We start from the raw sequence: 17,020 nt of genomic DNA, 5'->3' as shown, positions 1-17,020 counted from the left end.
CATTTCAGCAATCAGCAATTTCTTGGGCACTTAAGGTTACAGGAAGGGCCTGGGTAGCTCAGACGGTAGAGCATCAGACTTTTAATCTGAGGGTCCAGGGTTCAAGTCCCTGTTCAGGCGTTTGTTTAAAACATCTGAGGAGTCTTCATTAACTAAAGTGAGGCTGCTCAAGACTTTCTTTATAAACGTATGCACAGTTGCTAGTGGCCCGATGAACTTCTACTCAAGCAACTCCAATCAAATGTGGTGCACATAGAAGAGCAGTGGAAACCAAGTGATATAAACGCCTTGTCAAATATGCTGAAAAAGAAGCCCTTCGATTATGTCACAATTCATATGAGGTTTGATATGAGCACATGTTATTTCCCATTGCTTACAACACTTATATTACTGGCTTTGAGGTGCTTTAACAAGACCGCACTTGAAGACATTGGATAATTAGGGGACAGTTTTACACTTGTTCTGTGACAGTACCTGAGCACTGTACCCTAGTGTGTTGGAGCAGTAGGCAGTGCGTCAGTCTCATTAATCTGAATTTAGTGAGTTCAACCCTCATACAGCCTGAATGGTTTTATATTTCGCTGTAGATTTGTGTCATGAACTCTTAGCTTCAGATTACTGATCAAGCAGAGTGTCCAAACCCGTTATTGCTGATCATTTCAATGTTCTATAAATACAATAACGATTCTTTTCCAATACCATTACATCTCTTTAAAATCAGAGTAAAATTGCGCTGGATAGATAAACTGGATTAGGAGTCTTATATGGAACATACATCTCGTAGTTACATGTCACAGTACTGATCTACATAAAGCCTGGTGTCAGAGTTTATTTCAGTGTTGTAGAAATACAATATGTATGCTTGCTTAAAATATATCTATGTGACATCCATCTACAAAATAGCGAATTGCTGGCTAAGCTTAACTGGATTGGCAGCCCTGTATAATAGGTAAGTCTTGAAGTTAAAGTGACAATAATTGTTGTAGTCTTAAGAGGCCTGCGTAAATGTAGCCCAGACAAGTCTCATCCAACTCTTCTGGAGAATGCGGGCATCGATCCCGCTGCCTCTCGCATGCAAAGCAGCGCTCTACCACTTGAGCTAATTCCCCTCACACAACAACAAAGAACCCCATTCAGTAGGGTTTATTTCACGTCAGTTGTGCAGCGAAATGGAATTGAACAAGTGTTTTTCATCCCTTGGCTAAGACCATTGTTGCAAGTGTAGGTGCATATGAATAACAGACAGAGTCGGGCTGTGTCTCTTATTAACGTGTATTCACCGGCTGTGCCCATAACAGAACTGAGGCATGTTACACAAGGCAAGTATACTTAAATCAGTGCCCCCCAGGGGGAGCTGTTGGCTGCATAACATTACCCTACAACATCTCCCTTCCTTTCGTAGAATACAATACCAAACAATATAATGGATAGTGTTAGCCATTAGAACATTAGTACTCATGTCCCAATATTAAAATAGTGCAATGGAAATAGTGCATCAAGAAGAGACAGCAAGTCAATATCAACCAAAACCTTTGCAGAACAATAACAACAAAATGGTAGCATCAGAGCATCCACAAAACCACTGAATAAGAACATTAGAAGTGAACATCACAGTTTTTTTTAATTAAATGTCCACAGTCCCGTGTGTGTGTGTGTGTTTTAAACAACACTACATCACAATACGTACGTGTCAGAGGACACGTTTTTGCGAGAGCGAAATACGTGTAAATGGACACGTATTAGTTGCCACTGGGGCCGCAATCCCGTTTTCTGGCCACTGGGGGCGCAATCCTGTCTTCTAGGTCTAGGCAGAGCTGTATCGGTCGGGATTCACCACAATTTCTCCACCACACAAGGTAATGTTACATCTAATACATATTTAAGTAAAATTTTAATTTAGACATCCTTTTTATAGAATTGGCTGTTGCCCCACAGCTAGATTTGCGCACCATTTTACTGGATTACAAACTCATCATTACCAGACTCCGATTGTTTTTCGGTAAATCGCATGCAAAATCGTGGGGACTAATTTATTGAGATTGCATTGACAATTCGTTTATTTAGCTCACATTTATTCCTAAATTGTAAACACCATACATATAACGTTAGTTCAATAATGTGGTACATCTCTGCTTCAAAAAATAATTTGAAGATAGCAAATTTAGCTACGACTCACATATTAAGAACATTCGCTTCGCTTCGCATCGCTCCGCCATCTTTGTTCAATATTTTTGACATTCTATTGCGTCATGACCATGGTCATGACAGACCTAGTGGGCTACAGGGCGCCCCTAGCGGCATCTGTGAGATACGTGTATAAGTGACTTGCAGAAGCGTGTCCATAGACACGTAAAGAGGAGGCGACCGGTCTGGGGGTCCTCGTCGGCACGCTCTGCTTTTCTGCATAGGCCTTTCACAATCTTCACTGCAGACTCTGCTTTGCCGTTAGCTTTCGGGTGTCTCGGGGAGGACATGACATGTTCGAAGCCCCACTCCCTCGCAAACGCCCGAAACTCTCCACAACTCTCCTTGCACCTCCTCTCCTTGCACCTTCGAATGGTCGTTTCTGCCGACAGGTCTGGGATCAATCTCCCAGAAGTCTGAATAGTGATCCACCATGAGCAGGAAGTCCTGCCTTGCGTAGCTGAACAAGTCCATGCTCACCAGCTGCCAGGGACGTGTAGGGAGCGGGTGTGACATCATAGTCTCTTTCTGTTGCTTGCGCGCATACTCGTTACACACTGAGCACTGCTGCACATAGTCTTTGATTTCCCCCTGCATATTTGGCCAGTAGAGAGGATCCCGGGCCTGTCCATAGTAAGCCTCACCCCCCCATGTGATTGTAGTGAATCCGTTTCAGCATCTCAGGACGCATAGCTTTCGGAATGATGACACGCTGGCTCCTTTCATCTCTGATGGCCACGTATTCTCTGACGGCTGTGGGGCTCTCCTCTTTGTGTTCTGGCCATCCCTCCAGCATGACCGACTTGAGTGTTTGAAGACACACATCCTCCTCTGTGTGTTTTCGAATCTGTGCGAGGCGTTGGCTGGTGACGTTTAGATAGTCTGCTTGCTGAATGGCTGCCGTGTCGTACTGCACCTGCTGCATGCTGCAGACCATTTCACGTCTGTACTGAGTGTCCGTTCTCTGTGGCGGGGTGGTGGCTCTGCTTAGCGTGTCACTTATGCACATTTCAGGGCCTGGCTTGTACATCACCGTGAGGCAGTAGTTCTGAAGTGTGAGGAGCATGCTTTGAAGGCGCTTTGGTGCACTGAGAAGGGGCTTAGTGAAGATTGACACCAGCGGGCGGTGGTCGGTCTCTGCAGTCCAAACCGGTCTGACTGGAGTCGCTCTGTATGGTGACTGGCTTGCTGACATCATAGTAACGTAGTACTGGCACCGCCGTGACCAGCGTCTTGATTTCCTTCATAGCAGCATCATGTTTGGGCAACCAGTGCCACGGCACATCTTTGTCCAGCACCCTTCTCAGTGGTTCACACACCTCTGACAAGCGGGGCCTGAACCTCGATAAATAGTTAACGAAGCCGGCACACCGCTGAACGCCTTTTGCATCCGTGGGGTTTGGCATGTCCAGGACTGCCCTGACCTTCTCGGGATCAGCTTTGAGGCCCTCCGCCAACAGTATGTGGCCGTTGAAGCGGACCTCCCTCACACGAAACCATAGCTTTTTTATGCTCAGCCTCAGCTTCACTTCCCTGCATCTCTTTGTTTTTAATAACTGGCTTTCATTTTTTGACCCACAAAATTGACATTTATGGGGGTGACTTGATGGGGGAGGGTAGTGGGATTTATAGGTGTCTCCTGTTTGGATTTCCGATTTTGTATGTGCATTTTTACAATTTGGAATTTGTTGAAAGTTCAACATAAATGAAATAGAAAAAAAATTCTAGTTACGTCGAAGGATAGGGGGCGTCATACATTGCACAGAAAGTAATTCACCCTTAACTAAGGCCCGCCCCCTTAGTTGCTGTTGTTAAGTCCGTCAAGCTTTAACATTATTTTAACGGATAATAAAAGTAATTACTTACCTTGGAGCAGACAAAGATGTTCTTGTTGATCTTGGAGGGGTTCAACGGAATTTGAGGACGCCCACATAGCTTTATCCACAGCCTACACTTTTCAGGGTTTGATTTTGGTTTCGGGAAAAAAAAGTACATCTCCTTCCAACCTCTCCGCGTAACGAGTGTCACTGTTACAAGTGGCCCAAGCACAACGTGTAACCATAACTAGCTAAACGTCCACACAAACAGCTGGAAAATGAAGCAAATCTGAAACTTTCGCATCGGAGTCAACGGCGCGCCGCCATTAAAGTGTCGGACCTCTGTCGGAGCCTGTCCTATGCTGCGCTGTGAATGGACAGTCTGTGTTTCGGGGCGTGGTTTAGCGAAGGGTGAATTGTGATTTCAAAGCCCTCTAGGACTAAATTAAAATTTAGGGCTATACAGATAATTTTGACTTGAGATACATTTCACCAATCAGCAATTTCTTGGAGTTTAGGGTTACTGGAAGGGCCTGGGTAGCTCAGACGGTAGAGCATCAGACTTTTAATCTGAGGGTCCAGGGTTCAAGTCCCTATTCAGGCATTTGTTTCAAACTTCAGAGGAGTCTTCACTAACTGAAGTGCAGCTGCTCAAGAGTTTCTTTCTAAACGTATGCAGAGTTGCTAGTGACCTAATGAACGCCTCCTCAAGCAACTCCAATCAAATGTGGAGCACATAGAAGAGCAGTGGAAACAACTTGACATGAACGCCTTGTCAAATGCTGAAAAAGAGGCAAATCATATGAGGTTTGATATGAGCACATGTTATTTCCCATTGCTTACAACACTTATATTTCTGGCTTTGGGGTGCTTTAACAAGACCGCACTTGGAGACACTGGATAATGAGGGGGCAGTTTTACACTTGTTGTATGACTGTACCTGAGCACTTTACCCTAGTTTGTTGGAGCAGTAGGCAATGTGTCAGTCTCATAATCAGAAGTTAGTGAGTTCAACCCTCATATAGCAAGAATGTTGTTATATCTCGCTGTAGATTTGTGTCATGAACTCTTGTCTTCAGATTACTGATCAAGCAGAAAGTCCAAACCCGTTATTGCTGATCATTTCAGTGTTCTAGAAATACAATAACATTGCTTGCACCATACCATTACATCTTCCTGTGTGACCATGCTGTATCTCTTTAAAATCAGAGTAAAGTTGCACAGGATAGATAAACTGGATTAGCAGCCTTATACATAACATAAGCCTCGTATTTACACTTCACAGTACTGATCTACATAAATATTGAGAGCGTGTCGTCACAGTTCATTTCAGTGTTGTAGAAATGCAATAAGTATGCTTGCTTGACATATACCTATGTGACACCCATCTAAAAAACAGCACAATGCTGAACTGGAGTAGCAGCCCTGTATAGTAGATAAGTCTTGCAGTTATATTGACAATAATTGTTGCAGTCTAAAGAGGCCTGCGCAAACGTAACACAGACAGGTCTCATCCAACACGTCTGGAGAATGCGGGCATCGATCCTGCTGCCTCTCGCATGCAAAGCGAGCGCTCCACCACTTGAGCTAATTCCCCTCACGCAACAACGAATAACCCCATTCAGTAGGGTTATTTCACGTCATAGTTGTGCGGTGAAATGACATTAAACTGGTGTATTTCATCCCTTGTCTATTAGCATCCTTTAGAATCGTATACTCACTAAATGAGGAAGAGGTTTGCTTTGCTCTTTCCCAGTCAGCTTAGCTCTTTGACGTTTACTGCTAACTTATGCAGCTGTGTTGAAATGTCTTGTTCTAGCTGTGCTCTCCTCTTAGTTAGGTTGTCTCTCTGACAGAGGCCTCTCCATCCGGAAGCAAGTGGGACTTCGTTCCATATGGTTAAATGTGACTGACACTCCAGATACCTTAGAGCCTTGGCCTTACAGTCAGCCCATTAGCGTTTGCCACATCCGCACATGAAGCTTTGTTTATCCTGGTCCAGCAGTGTAGCATTGCTCCCCTGCAGCAGCTGTGTGGCCTGATATGCAGCGTCTGCTCCTCAGTGCACAGTGTTTCTCTGTTTTTGCTTTTCCCTCAGCCACCATTAAACAAAACACGCTAGTAGAAGGCGAATCTATTACCGGCTACTTTAAAGCTAGCACTGCCAGCTGATGTTCGCTTTTACACAAGGCCAGAGCTACCGACACTGAAGGTAATCTTTCGGCGTTAGCATGAAATAGGCAGAAACACTACAGCAGGCACACAAGACACACACTAGAAACGTCAGCATTTTTTTTTTCATGACAGCACCAATGATACTAAATTAAACAATCTTAGGTGACAAAGAGAAACATAGCTAAGGGTTGTGACCTTGCCAGAAAGATAAGTCGACATGGATTCCTTATATCTGGTCTCCAACCTTTGAGAGATAATGATGAGCTGTATGGTAGATTACTGTCTCACAACTGTTGGCTTGCTCCTATTCAGACCGAGTAAGGACTCTCGGTTTTTAAAAGCTGGCTTTCATTTTTTGACCAAAAAATTTACATTTATAGGAAGACTGGATGGGGGAGTGTAGTGTAATTTATAGGTTTCTTCATTTTGGATTTCCGATTTTGTTTGCCCAAGTTTACAATTTGGAACTTGTTGGAAGTTCAGAATAAAATAAATAAAAACAACAATTTTTTTTCCCAGTTAAGTTTTTCCAGTTAAGGCCTTTTTTCAGGGGTCGGAGGATATGGGGCATCATACATTGCACAGAGAGTAATTTTGATTCTAAAGGCCTCTGGGACTAAATGATAAATTAGGGCTATACAGATAAATTTGACTTGAGATACATTTCAGCAATCAGCAATTTCTTGGGCATTTAAAGTCACTGGAAGGGCCTGGGTAGCTCAGACGGTAGAGCCTCAGACGGTAGAACCTCAGACTTTGAGGGTCCAGGGTTCAAGTTCCTGTTCAGGCGTTTGTTTCAAACTTCACAGGAGTCTTCATTAACTGAAGTTAGGCTGCTCAAAACTTCCTTTATAAACGTATTCACAGTTATAGTGTCTTACTGGAAGCGCGTGGGTACCTCAGACGGTACAGTTCTACACTTTTAATCCAAGGATCCAGGGTCAAGTCCCTGTTCAGGCATTTGTTTCAAACTTTAGAGGAGTCTTCACTAAACTAAAGTGCAGCTGCTCAAGTTTCTTTATAAACGTATGCACAGTTGCTAATATCCTGATGAACTCCCACTCAAGCAACTCCAATCAAATGTGGTGCACATAGAAGAGCAGTGGAAACAAATTGACACAAACGCCTTGTCAAATGCTGAAAAAGAAGCAATTCATATGAGGTTTGATATGAGCACATGTTATTTTCCATTGCTTACAGCACTTAGAATATTACTGGCTTTGGGGTGCTTTAACAAGACCGCACTTGGAGACATCGGATAATTAGGGGGCAGTTTTACACTTGTTGTGTGACTGTACCTGAGCACTTTACCCTAGTTTGTTGGAGCAATAGGTAGTGTCAGTCTCATAATCTGAAGTTAATGAGTTCAACCCTCATACATCCAGAATGGTGTTATATTTCCCTACAGATTTGTGTCATGAACTTTTATCTTCAGATTACTGATCAAGCAGAATGTCCAAACCTGTTATTGCTTATCATTTCAGTGTTCTAGAATTTAGGTGACAAAGAAAAACATAGATAAGACTTGTGACTTTGCCAGAAAGATGTGTCAACATGGATTCATCTGTTCCCTTACCCTTGAGTGATAATGATGAGCTCTATGGTAGATTACTTTCTGACAACTGTTGGGTTGCTCCTATTCAGACCGAGCGAGGACTCTTGGAATTTTATAAGTGGCTTTTACTTTTTGACCAACAAAATTGAAATTTATAGGGGTGACTTGATGGGGGAGGGTAGTGGGATTTATACATGTCTCCTGTTTGGATTTCCGATTTTTTTTGCACAAGTTTACAATTTGGAACTTGCTGAAGGTTCAAAATAACTGCAATAAAAAATCTTTTTTTTTTGTTGTCCAGTTACATTTTTCCTCATCTGAATCGAGTGTCAAATGATAGGGGGCATCATACATTGCACAGACAGTAATTGTGATTTTAAAGGTCTCTGGGACTAAATTATAATTTAGGTTGTACAGATAAATTTGACTTGAAATACATTTCACCAATCAGCAATTTCTTTGGCACTTAAATGCTTTTGGAGGTCCTGGGTAGCTCAGACGGTAGAGCATCAGACTTTTAATCTGAGGGTCCAGCGTTGAAGTGCCTTTTCAGGCGTTTGTTTCAAACTGTCAGCTCAGATGAGGATCATCATAATGGGGGAAAAAAAAGTTTTTTATTTTATTTGATTAATTTTGAATCTTTCAACAAGTTCCAAGTTGGGAAATTGCACAAACAAAATTAGAAGTCCGAAAAGGAGACACAAATACATCTCACCACCCACCCACCCGCCTCAAATCAACCCTGTAGATTTCCACTCTGGGTCGCAGAAAGTAATCTATTTATCTAAAAGCAAGAATCCTTGCTCTGTCTAAAATGGAGCAAGCCAACAGTTCAGACAGATTAACCTGCCATAGGGGCATAAATATCCCTCGAAGATATGGGAGCTTATACAATGAATCCATGTCCCCGAATTATCCAATGTCTCTAAGTGCGGTTTTGTTAGAGCGCCTCAAAGCCAGGAGTGCTCTATACAGCTAGATACGTTAGCAGTAAACGACAAAGAGCTAAGGTAAGAGCATAGCTACCCTCTGCCTATATTTAGTGAGTACACGATTTTAAAGAATACTCACAGCCAAGGGATGAAATACATCAGTTTAATCAGTTTAATTTCATTTCGCCACACAACTTTGACATAAAATAAACCCTTCTGAATGGGTTTCTTCGTTGTTGTGTGAGGTGAATTAGCTCAAGTGGTAGGGCGCTTGCTTCGCATGCGAGAGTCAGCGGGATCGGTGCCCGTGTACTCCGGAGGAGTTGGATGAAACTAGTCTGTGTTACGTTTCTGCAGGCCTCTTAAGACTGCAACAGGTATTGTCACTTTAACTGCAAGACTTACCTACTAAACAGGGCTTCCAGTTCAGCTTTGCCGGCGTTCTGCTGTTTTGTAGATGGATGCCACATAGGTATATGTTAAGCAAGCATATTTATAGTATTTCTACAACACCGAAATGAACTGTGACGACATGCTTTCAATATTTGTGTAGATCAGTACTGTGAAATCTAATTACGAGACTTATGTTCCGTATAAGGCTGTTAATCCAGTTTATCTATCCAGTGAAATTATTTTTTTATTTTTAAAGAGCTACAGCATGGTCACGCAGGAAGATGTAACGGTGTTGGACAAGCATCGTGATTGTATTTCTAGAACACTGAAATGATCATCAATAACAGATTTGAACATTCTGCTTGATCAGTAATCTGAAGATAAGAGTTCATGACACAAATCTACAGCGAAATATAAAACCATTCTGTCTGTATGAGGGTTGAACACACTAACTTCAGATTATGAGACTGACATACTGACATCCAACAAACTAGGGTACAGTACTCGGGTACAGTCACACAACAAGTGTAAAACTGTCCCCTAATCATCCAATGTCTCCCAAGCGCGGTCTTGTTAAAGCACCTCAACGACAGTAATATTCTAAGTGTTGTAAGCAGTGGTAAATAACGTGCTCATGTCAAACCTCATAACAAGTGTGACATAATGTAATGACTTCTTTTTCAGCGTATTTGACAAGACGTTCATGTCACTTTGTTTTCACCGCCCTTCTATGTGCACCACGTTTGATTGGAGTTGCTTGAGCAGGAGTTCATCAGGACACTACCAACTGTGCATAGGTTTATAAAGAAACTCTTGAGCAGCTGCGCTTTAGTTAGTGAAGACTCCACTGAAGTTCGACGCCTGAACAGGGACTTGAACCCTGGACCCTCAGCTTAAAAGTCTGATGCTCTACCGTCTGAGCTACCCAGGCCCTTCCCATAACCGTAAGTGCCCAAGACATTGCTGATTGGTAAAGTGTATCACAAGTCAAATTTATCTGTATAGCGCTAAATTATATTTTAGTCCCCGATGGCTTTAGAATCACAATTACTTTCTGTGCAATGTATGACGCCCCCTATCCTTTGACCCTCGATTTAAATGAGGAAAAACGTAAGTGGGAAAAAAGTATTTTTTTAATTTCATTGATTTTGAACCTTCATCAAGTTCCAAATTGTAAACGTGTGCAAAAAAAAGCGGAAATCCAAACAGCAGACCCATATAAATCCCACTACCCACCCCCATCAGTTCACCACATACCTTTCCTTTTTGTGGGTCAAAAAAAGAAAGCCAGTTATTCTGGCGTTTAACCGCCCTAAATTCTCCCACACAACTCCCCTTCTCATGTCTCTACACTGGCTCCCAGTAGCTGCTCGCATCCATTTTAAGACTCTGGTGCTAGCCTACAGCGCAATGAATGGAACAGCTCCTTCCTATCTCCAGGCCATGGTCAAGCCCTACACCCCTGCCCGACCGCTTCGCTCTGCTGCCTCGGGACGCCTGGTTGCCCCGTCGCTCAGAGGCCCCTGCTGCCGATCAACCTGGTCACGGCTCTTTTCTGTCCTGGCTCCACAATTGTGGAATGAACTCCCCACTGATGTCAGGACAGCGGATTCGCTGCCCATCTTTCGGCGCAGGTTGAAAACTCACCTCTTCAAGAACTACTACCTTGTTACTTGTGCTTAGCACTTATTCTATTCACTCATTTAAAAAACAAAAAAAATCTCTTTCTTGCGCTTTTACTTTAGCACTGGTTTTGCTCTTAGATGCTTGTTTAGATGCACTTATGACCTCTGATGACTAGTAGTTCTCCTGATTTCCGACGTTAAATGCACTTATTGTAAGTCACTTTGGACAAAAGCGTCGGCTAAATGACTGTAATGTAATGTGATGTAAAAACCAAGAGTCCTTGCTTGGTCTGAACAGCAGCAAGCCAACAATTGTGAGGCAGTAATCTACCGTAGAACTCATCATTATCGTTTCCAGTAGGGTTTATTTCACGTCATAGTTGTGATGTGAAATAAGCCCTACTGAATGGGGTTCCGTGTTGTTGTGTGAGAGGAATTAGCTCAAGTGGTGGAGCGCTCGCTTCGCATGCGAGAGACAGCAGGGTCGATACCCCCATTCTCCGGAGGAGTTGGAAGAGATTTGTCTGTGCTACGTTTGCGCAGGCCTCTTAAGACTACAACAATCATTGTCAATTTAACTGCAAGACTTACCTACTATACAGAGCTGCCAATCCAGTTCAGCTTGTTGTAAGCAGTGGGAAATAGCATGTGGTCATATCAAACCTCATAACGAGTGTGACATAATTTAAGGGCTTCTTTCTCAGCATATTTGACAACACGTTGATGTCACATTGTTTCCGCTGCTCTTCTATGTGCACCACATTTGATTGGAGTTGCTTGGGTAGGAGTTCATCAGGACACTAGCAACTGTGCATACGTTTATAAAGAAGCACTTGAGCAGCAGCACTCCAATTAGTGAAGACCGCTCTGAGGTTCGTAACTAACACCTGAACAGGGACTTGAACCCTGGACCCTCAGATTAAAAGTCTTATGCTCTACCGTCTGAGCTACCCAGACCCTTCCAGTTACGTTAAGTGCCCAAGAAATTGCTGATTGCTGAAATTTATGTCAAGTCAAATCTCAAGTCAAATTCTGTATAGCCCCAAATTATAATTTTATCCCAGAGGGCATTAAAATCAAAATTACTTTCTGTGCAATGTATGACGCCCCCTATCCTTTGACCCTCGATTCAGATGAGGAAAAGTGTAACTGGAAAAAAAAGATTTTTTTCAGAGTTCATGACACAAATCTACAGCGAAATATAAAACCATTCTGGCGGTATGAGGGTTGAACTCAATAACTTTAGATATGAGACTGACACACTGCCTACTGCTCCAAAATACTAGGGTACGGTGCTCAGGTACAGTCACACAACAAGTGTAAAACTGTCCCCTAATCGTCCAATGTCTCCAAGTGCGGTCTTGTTAAAGCAACTCAAAGCCAGTAATATTCTAGTGTTGTAAGCAGTGGGAAATAACGTGCTCATATGAAACCTCATAACAAGTTTGACATAATTTAATGACTTCTTTTTTTGAGTATATGACAAGACTTTCATGTCACTTTGTATCCGCTGTTCTTCTATGTACACCACATTTGATTAAAGTCACTTGAGTAGCAGTTCATCAGGATACCTGCAACTGTGCCTAGGTTTATGAAGAACCCCTGGAGAAGCTGCATTTTACTTCGTGAAGACTCCTCTGAAGTTCGAAGCAAACGCATAGGGACTTGGAGCCTGGACCCTCAGATTAAAAGCCTGACATTCTGTCGTCTGAGCTAGCCAGACCCTTCCAGTAACCTTAAGTGCCCAAGTAATTGCTGATTGCTGAAATCTCAAGTCAAATTTATCTGTTTAGCCCAAAATTATAATTTAGTCCCAGAGGGCTTAAAAATCAAAATTGCTTTTTGTGCATTGTATGACAAACCCTATCCTTTCACCCTCGATTCAGATGAAGAAAAATGTCACTGGAGAAAAAAAGTTTTTTTTTTTAGTTTTTTTTAAAAATTTCATTTACTTTGAACCTTCATCAAGTTCCAAATTGTAAACTTGGGCAAACAAATCGGAAATCCAAACAGTAGACACATATAAATCCCACTACCCACCACCATCAATTCACCCCCATGAATTTCTTTTTGTGGGTCAAAAAAACAAAGCCACTTATTAAAAACCAAGAGTCCTTGCTTGGTCTGAACAGCAGCAAGCCAACTATTGTGAGGCAGTAATCTACCATAGAACTCATCATTTTCGTTTCCAGTAGGGTTTACTTCACGTCATAGTTGTGACGTGAAATAAGCCCTACTGAATGGGGTTCTTTATTGTCGTGTGAGGGGAATTAGCTCAAGTGGTAGAGCTCTCGCTTCGCGTGCGAGAGGCAGCGGGATCAATGCCCGCATTTTCCAGACGAATTGGAAGACACTTGTCTGTGTTACGTTTACACAGGCCTCTTAAGACTACAATTACTGTCGATTTAATTGCAAGACTTACCTACGATACAGAGCTGCCAATCCAGTTCAGCTTGTTGTAAGCAGTGGGAAATAGCATGTGGTCATATCAAACCTCATAACGAGTGTGAGATAATCTAAGGGCTTCTTTTTCAGCATATTTGACAAGACATTGATGTCACATTGTTTCCGCTGCTCTTCTACGTGCACCACATTCGATTGGAGTTGCTTGGGTAGCAGTTCATCAGGACACTATAACTGTGAATACGTTTATAAAGGAAGTTTTGAGCAGCCTAACTTCAGTTAATGAAGACCCCTCTGAAGTTTGAAACAAACGCCTGAACAGGAACTTGAACCCTGGACTCTCAAAGTCTGAAGCTCTACTGTCTGAGCTACCCAGGCCCTCCCAGTGACCTTAAGTGCCCAAGAAGTTGCTGATGGCTGAAATGTATCTCAAGTCAAATTGAATTTTATCTCAAGTCAAATCCCAAGTCAAATTCTGTATAGCCCCAAATTATAATTTTTGTCCCAGAGGGCATTAAAATCAAAATTACTTTCTGTGCAATGTATGACGCCCCCTATCCTTTGACCCTCGATGCAGATGAGGAAAAGCATAATTGGAAAAAAATAAATTTCATTTATTTTGAAGTTTCATCAAGGTCCAAATTGTAAACTTGCACAAACAAAATCGGGAATCCAACAGGAGAAACATATAAATTCTACCACCCAACCCCATCAATTCACCCCCATAAATTTCCCTTTTGTGGGTCAAAAATAAAGCCAGTTAGTAAAAACCAAGATTCCTTGCTTGGTCTGAATAGGAGCAAGCCAACAGTTGTGAGACAGTAATCTACCGTAGAACTCATCATTATTCCTCAAAGGTTGGGGACCAGATACAAGGAATCCATGTCGACTAATTTTTCTGGCAATTTCACATGTCTTAGCTATATTTTATATTTGTCACGCAAGATTGTTTAATTTAGTATCATTGGCGCTGACATGGAAAAAAATGGTGAGTTTCTAGTGTGTGCATTATGTTCCTTGCTCTCCTGTTTCTACCAATGAAGTGCTAGCACCCTAAGATTACCTTCAGTGTCGGCAGCAACTGGCCTTAGGTAAAAGTGAACATCAGCTGGCCATGCTAGGGTTAACGTAGCCGATAATAGATTCGCCTAGGTTGATGCTAGATCCAACGGGGTGTAGGCACGGAAGTAGACGTGATTGATTGTTGGTTAGGGTTTAGACTCTTTGAATTTCTATTTTTCGCAAGCGTCAATGTTTGCTATCATTAAAGTATGATCTGGCAATGTTAAGATCAGTTGTAAGCTAGCTAGCTAAATGTTTCAGTGCACATCATTTTTTTCAAGTCAGTGCGTTTCTGTGTCCCGCGATGTCTATTCGCCGACGCAACAGCAAATCACAGCAACTTCCGTGCCCACAACCCGTTGGATCTAGCATCAACCATCGCCTACTACTAGCGTGTTTTGTTTAATGGTGGCTGAGAGGACAAGCAAAAACAGAGACACACTGTGTACTGACGCGGAGAGACTGCAAATCAGGAAGCAAAGCTAGTGCAGGGCAGCACTCCTACCCTGCGGTACCAGGATAAAAAAAAGCTTGATTTGCTGATGTGGCTAAGCTATAATTCACACTGTCACAAACAGTAATGGGCTGACTTTAAGGTCAAAGCTCTAAGGTATATGGAGTGTCAGTCAAGTTTAACCTTATGGAATGAAGTTTCACTTACTGATGGACAAGCAACTCTATGTAAGAGAGACAACCTATCTAAGAAGAGAGCACAGCTAGAACAAGACATTTCAACACAGCTAAATAAGTTAGCAGTAAACGTCAAAGAGCTATGGTGACTGGGAAAGAGCCAAGCTAACCTCGGCAACACTGAGTGAGTATACCATTTTAAAGAGTGCTGATAGCAAAGGGATGAAACACAGCAGTTTAATTTCATTTCGCCACACAACTATGACGTGAATAAACCCTACTGAACGGGTTGGCGCGTGGAGAGGAATTAGCTCAAGTGGTAGAGCGCTCGCTTCGCATGCGAGAGGCAGCGGGATTGATGTCCGCGTTCTCCAGAGGATTTGGAAGAGACTTGTTTGTGCAGGCTTCTTGAAACGGCAACTATTATTGCCACTTTAACTGGAAGTCTTCCCTACTATACAGGGCTGCCAATCCAGTTCAGATTATTAGATTATTTGTGGATGGGTGTCACATAGGTATATGTTCAGCAAGCATACTTATTGTATTTCTACAACACTGAAATGAACAGTGACGACACGCTTTCAATATTTATGTATATCAGTACTGTGAAGTGTAACTACGAGGCTTATGTTCCGTATAAGGCTGCTAATCCAGTTTATCTATCTAGCGCAATTTTACTCTGATTTTAAAGAGGTACAGCATGGTCACGCAGGAAGATGTAACGGTACTGGACAAGCATCGTTACTGTATTTCTAGAACACTGAAATGATCAGCAATAACGGGTTTGGACATTCTGCTTGATCAGTAATCTGAACATAAGAGTTCATGACACAATTCTACAGTGAAATATAAAACCATTCTGGCTGTATGAGGGTTGAACTCACTAACTTCAGATTATGAAACTGACACACTGCCTACTGCTCCAACATACTAGGGTACAGTACTCAGGTACAGTCACATAACAAGTGTAAAACTGTCCCCTAATTATCCAATATCTCCAAGTGCGGTCTTGTTAAAGCACCTCAAAGCCAGTAATATTCTAGTGTTTTTAGCAGTGGGAAATAACGTGCTCATATCAAACTTCATAACAAGTGTGACATAATTTAATGACTTCTTTTTTAGCATATATGACAAGTCGTTCATGTCACTTTGTAACCGCTGCTCATCTATGTAAACTATATTTGATTGGAGTTGCTTGGGTAGCAGTTCATCAGGATACTAGCAACTCTGCCTACGTTTATAAAGAACATCTGGAGCAGCTGCACTTTAGTTCGTGAAGACTCCTCTGAAGTTCGACATAAACGCATGAAAAGTGACTTGAAGCCTGGACCCTCAGATTAAAAGGCTGTTGCTCTACTGTCTGAGCTATCCAGGCCCTCCCAGTAACCTTAAGTGCCCAAGAAATAGCTGATTGCTGAAATCTCAAGTCAAATTTATCTGTATAGCCCAAAATTATAATTTAGTCCCAGAGGGCTTAAAAATCAAAATTACTTTTTGTGCATTGTATGATGCCCCCTATCCTTTGACCCTCGATTCAGATGAGGAAAAACGTAACTGGGAAAAAAGGTTTTTTTTATTTCATTTATTTTGAACCTTCATCAAGTTCAAAATTGTAAACTTGTGCAAACAAAATCGGAAATCCAAACAGTAGACACATATAAATCCCACTACCCATCCCCCATCAATTCACCTCCATACATTTCCTTTTTGTGAGTCAAAAAATAAAGCCAATTATTAAAAACCAAGGGTGCTATCTTGGTCTGAACAGCAGCAAGCCAACAGTTGTGAAGCAGTAATATACCATAGAACTCATCATTATCGTTTCCAGTAGGGTTTATTTCAAGTCATTGTTGTAACGTGAAAAATGCCCTACTGAGTGCTGTTCTGTGTTGCTGTGTGAGAGGAATTACCTCAAGTGGTAGAAAGCTCGCTTCGCATGTGAGGCAGCGGGATCGATGCCCGCATTCTTCAGAGGAGTTGGAAGAGACTTGTCTGTGTTACGTTTACGTAGGCCTCTTAAGACTACAACAATTATTGTCAACTTAACTGCAAGACTTACCTACTATATAGAAGTTCCCTTTAGCCAACGTTTTGCTGTTTTGTAGATGGGTGTCACATAGGTATATGTTCAGCAAGCATACTTATTGTATTTCTACGACACTGAAATTAATTGTGACGACAGACTTTCAATATTTATGTATATCAGCACTGTGAAGTGTAACCACGAGCACCTCAAAGCCATTA

At 42.2% G+C, this 17,020-nt stretch overlaps 4 non-coding genes across 4 annotated transcripts; 2 read left to right on the top strand and 2 right to left on the bottom strand.

The window, feature by feature from the left end:
* Positions 1-47: 47 nt before the first annotated feature.
* Positions 48-120, top strand: trnak-uuu (transfer RNA lysine (anticodon UUU)). Its single transcript has one exon. It is a non-coding gene; the product is annotated as a tRNA-Lys (tRNA).
* A 4,412-nt stretch (positions 121-4,532) lies between these two features.
* trnak-uuu (transfer RNA lysine (anticodon UUU)) lies at positions 4,533-4,605 on the top strand. The gene has a single exon. It is a non-coding gene; the product is annotated as a tRNA-Lys (tRNA).
* A 5,309-nt stretch (positions 4,606-9,914) lies between these two features.
* trnak-uuu (transfer RNA lysine (anticodon UUU)) lies at positions 9,915-9,987 on the bottom strand. Its single transcript has one exon. It is a non-coding gene; the product is annotated as a tRNA-Lys (tRNA).
* A 1,578-nt stretch (positions 9,988-11,565) lies between these two features.
* On the bottom strand, positions 11,566-11,638 carry trnak-uuu (transfer RNA lysine (anticodon UUU)). The gene has a single exon. It is a non-coding gene; the product is annotated as a tRNA-Lys (tRNA).
* Positions 11,639-17,020: the final 5,382 nt, after the last annotated feature.

The sequence above is a fragment of the Lampris incognitus genome, chromosome 12 (genome assembly GCF_029633865.1).
Source record: "Lampris incognitus isolate fLamInc1 chromosome 12, fLamInc1.hap2, whole genome shotgun sequence".
Lineage (NCBI taxonomy): Eukaryota > Metazoa > Chordata > Actinopteri > Lampriformes > Lampridae > Lampris > Lampris incognitus.
Note: the sequence above shows the minus strand (reverse complement) of the source record. Positions and strands in the feature narration are given on the sequence as shown.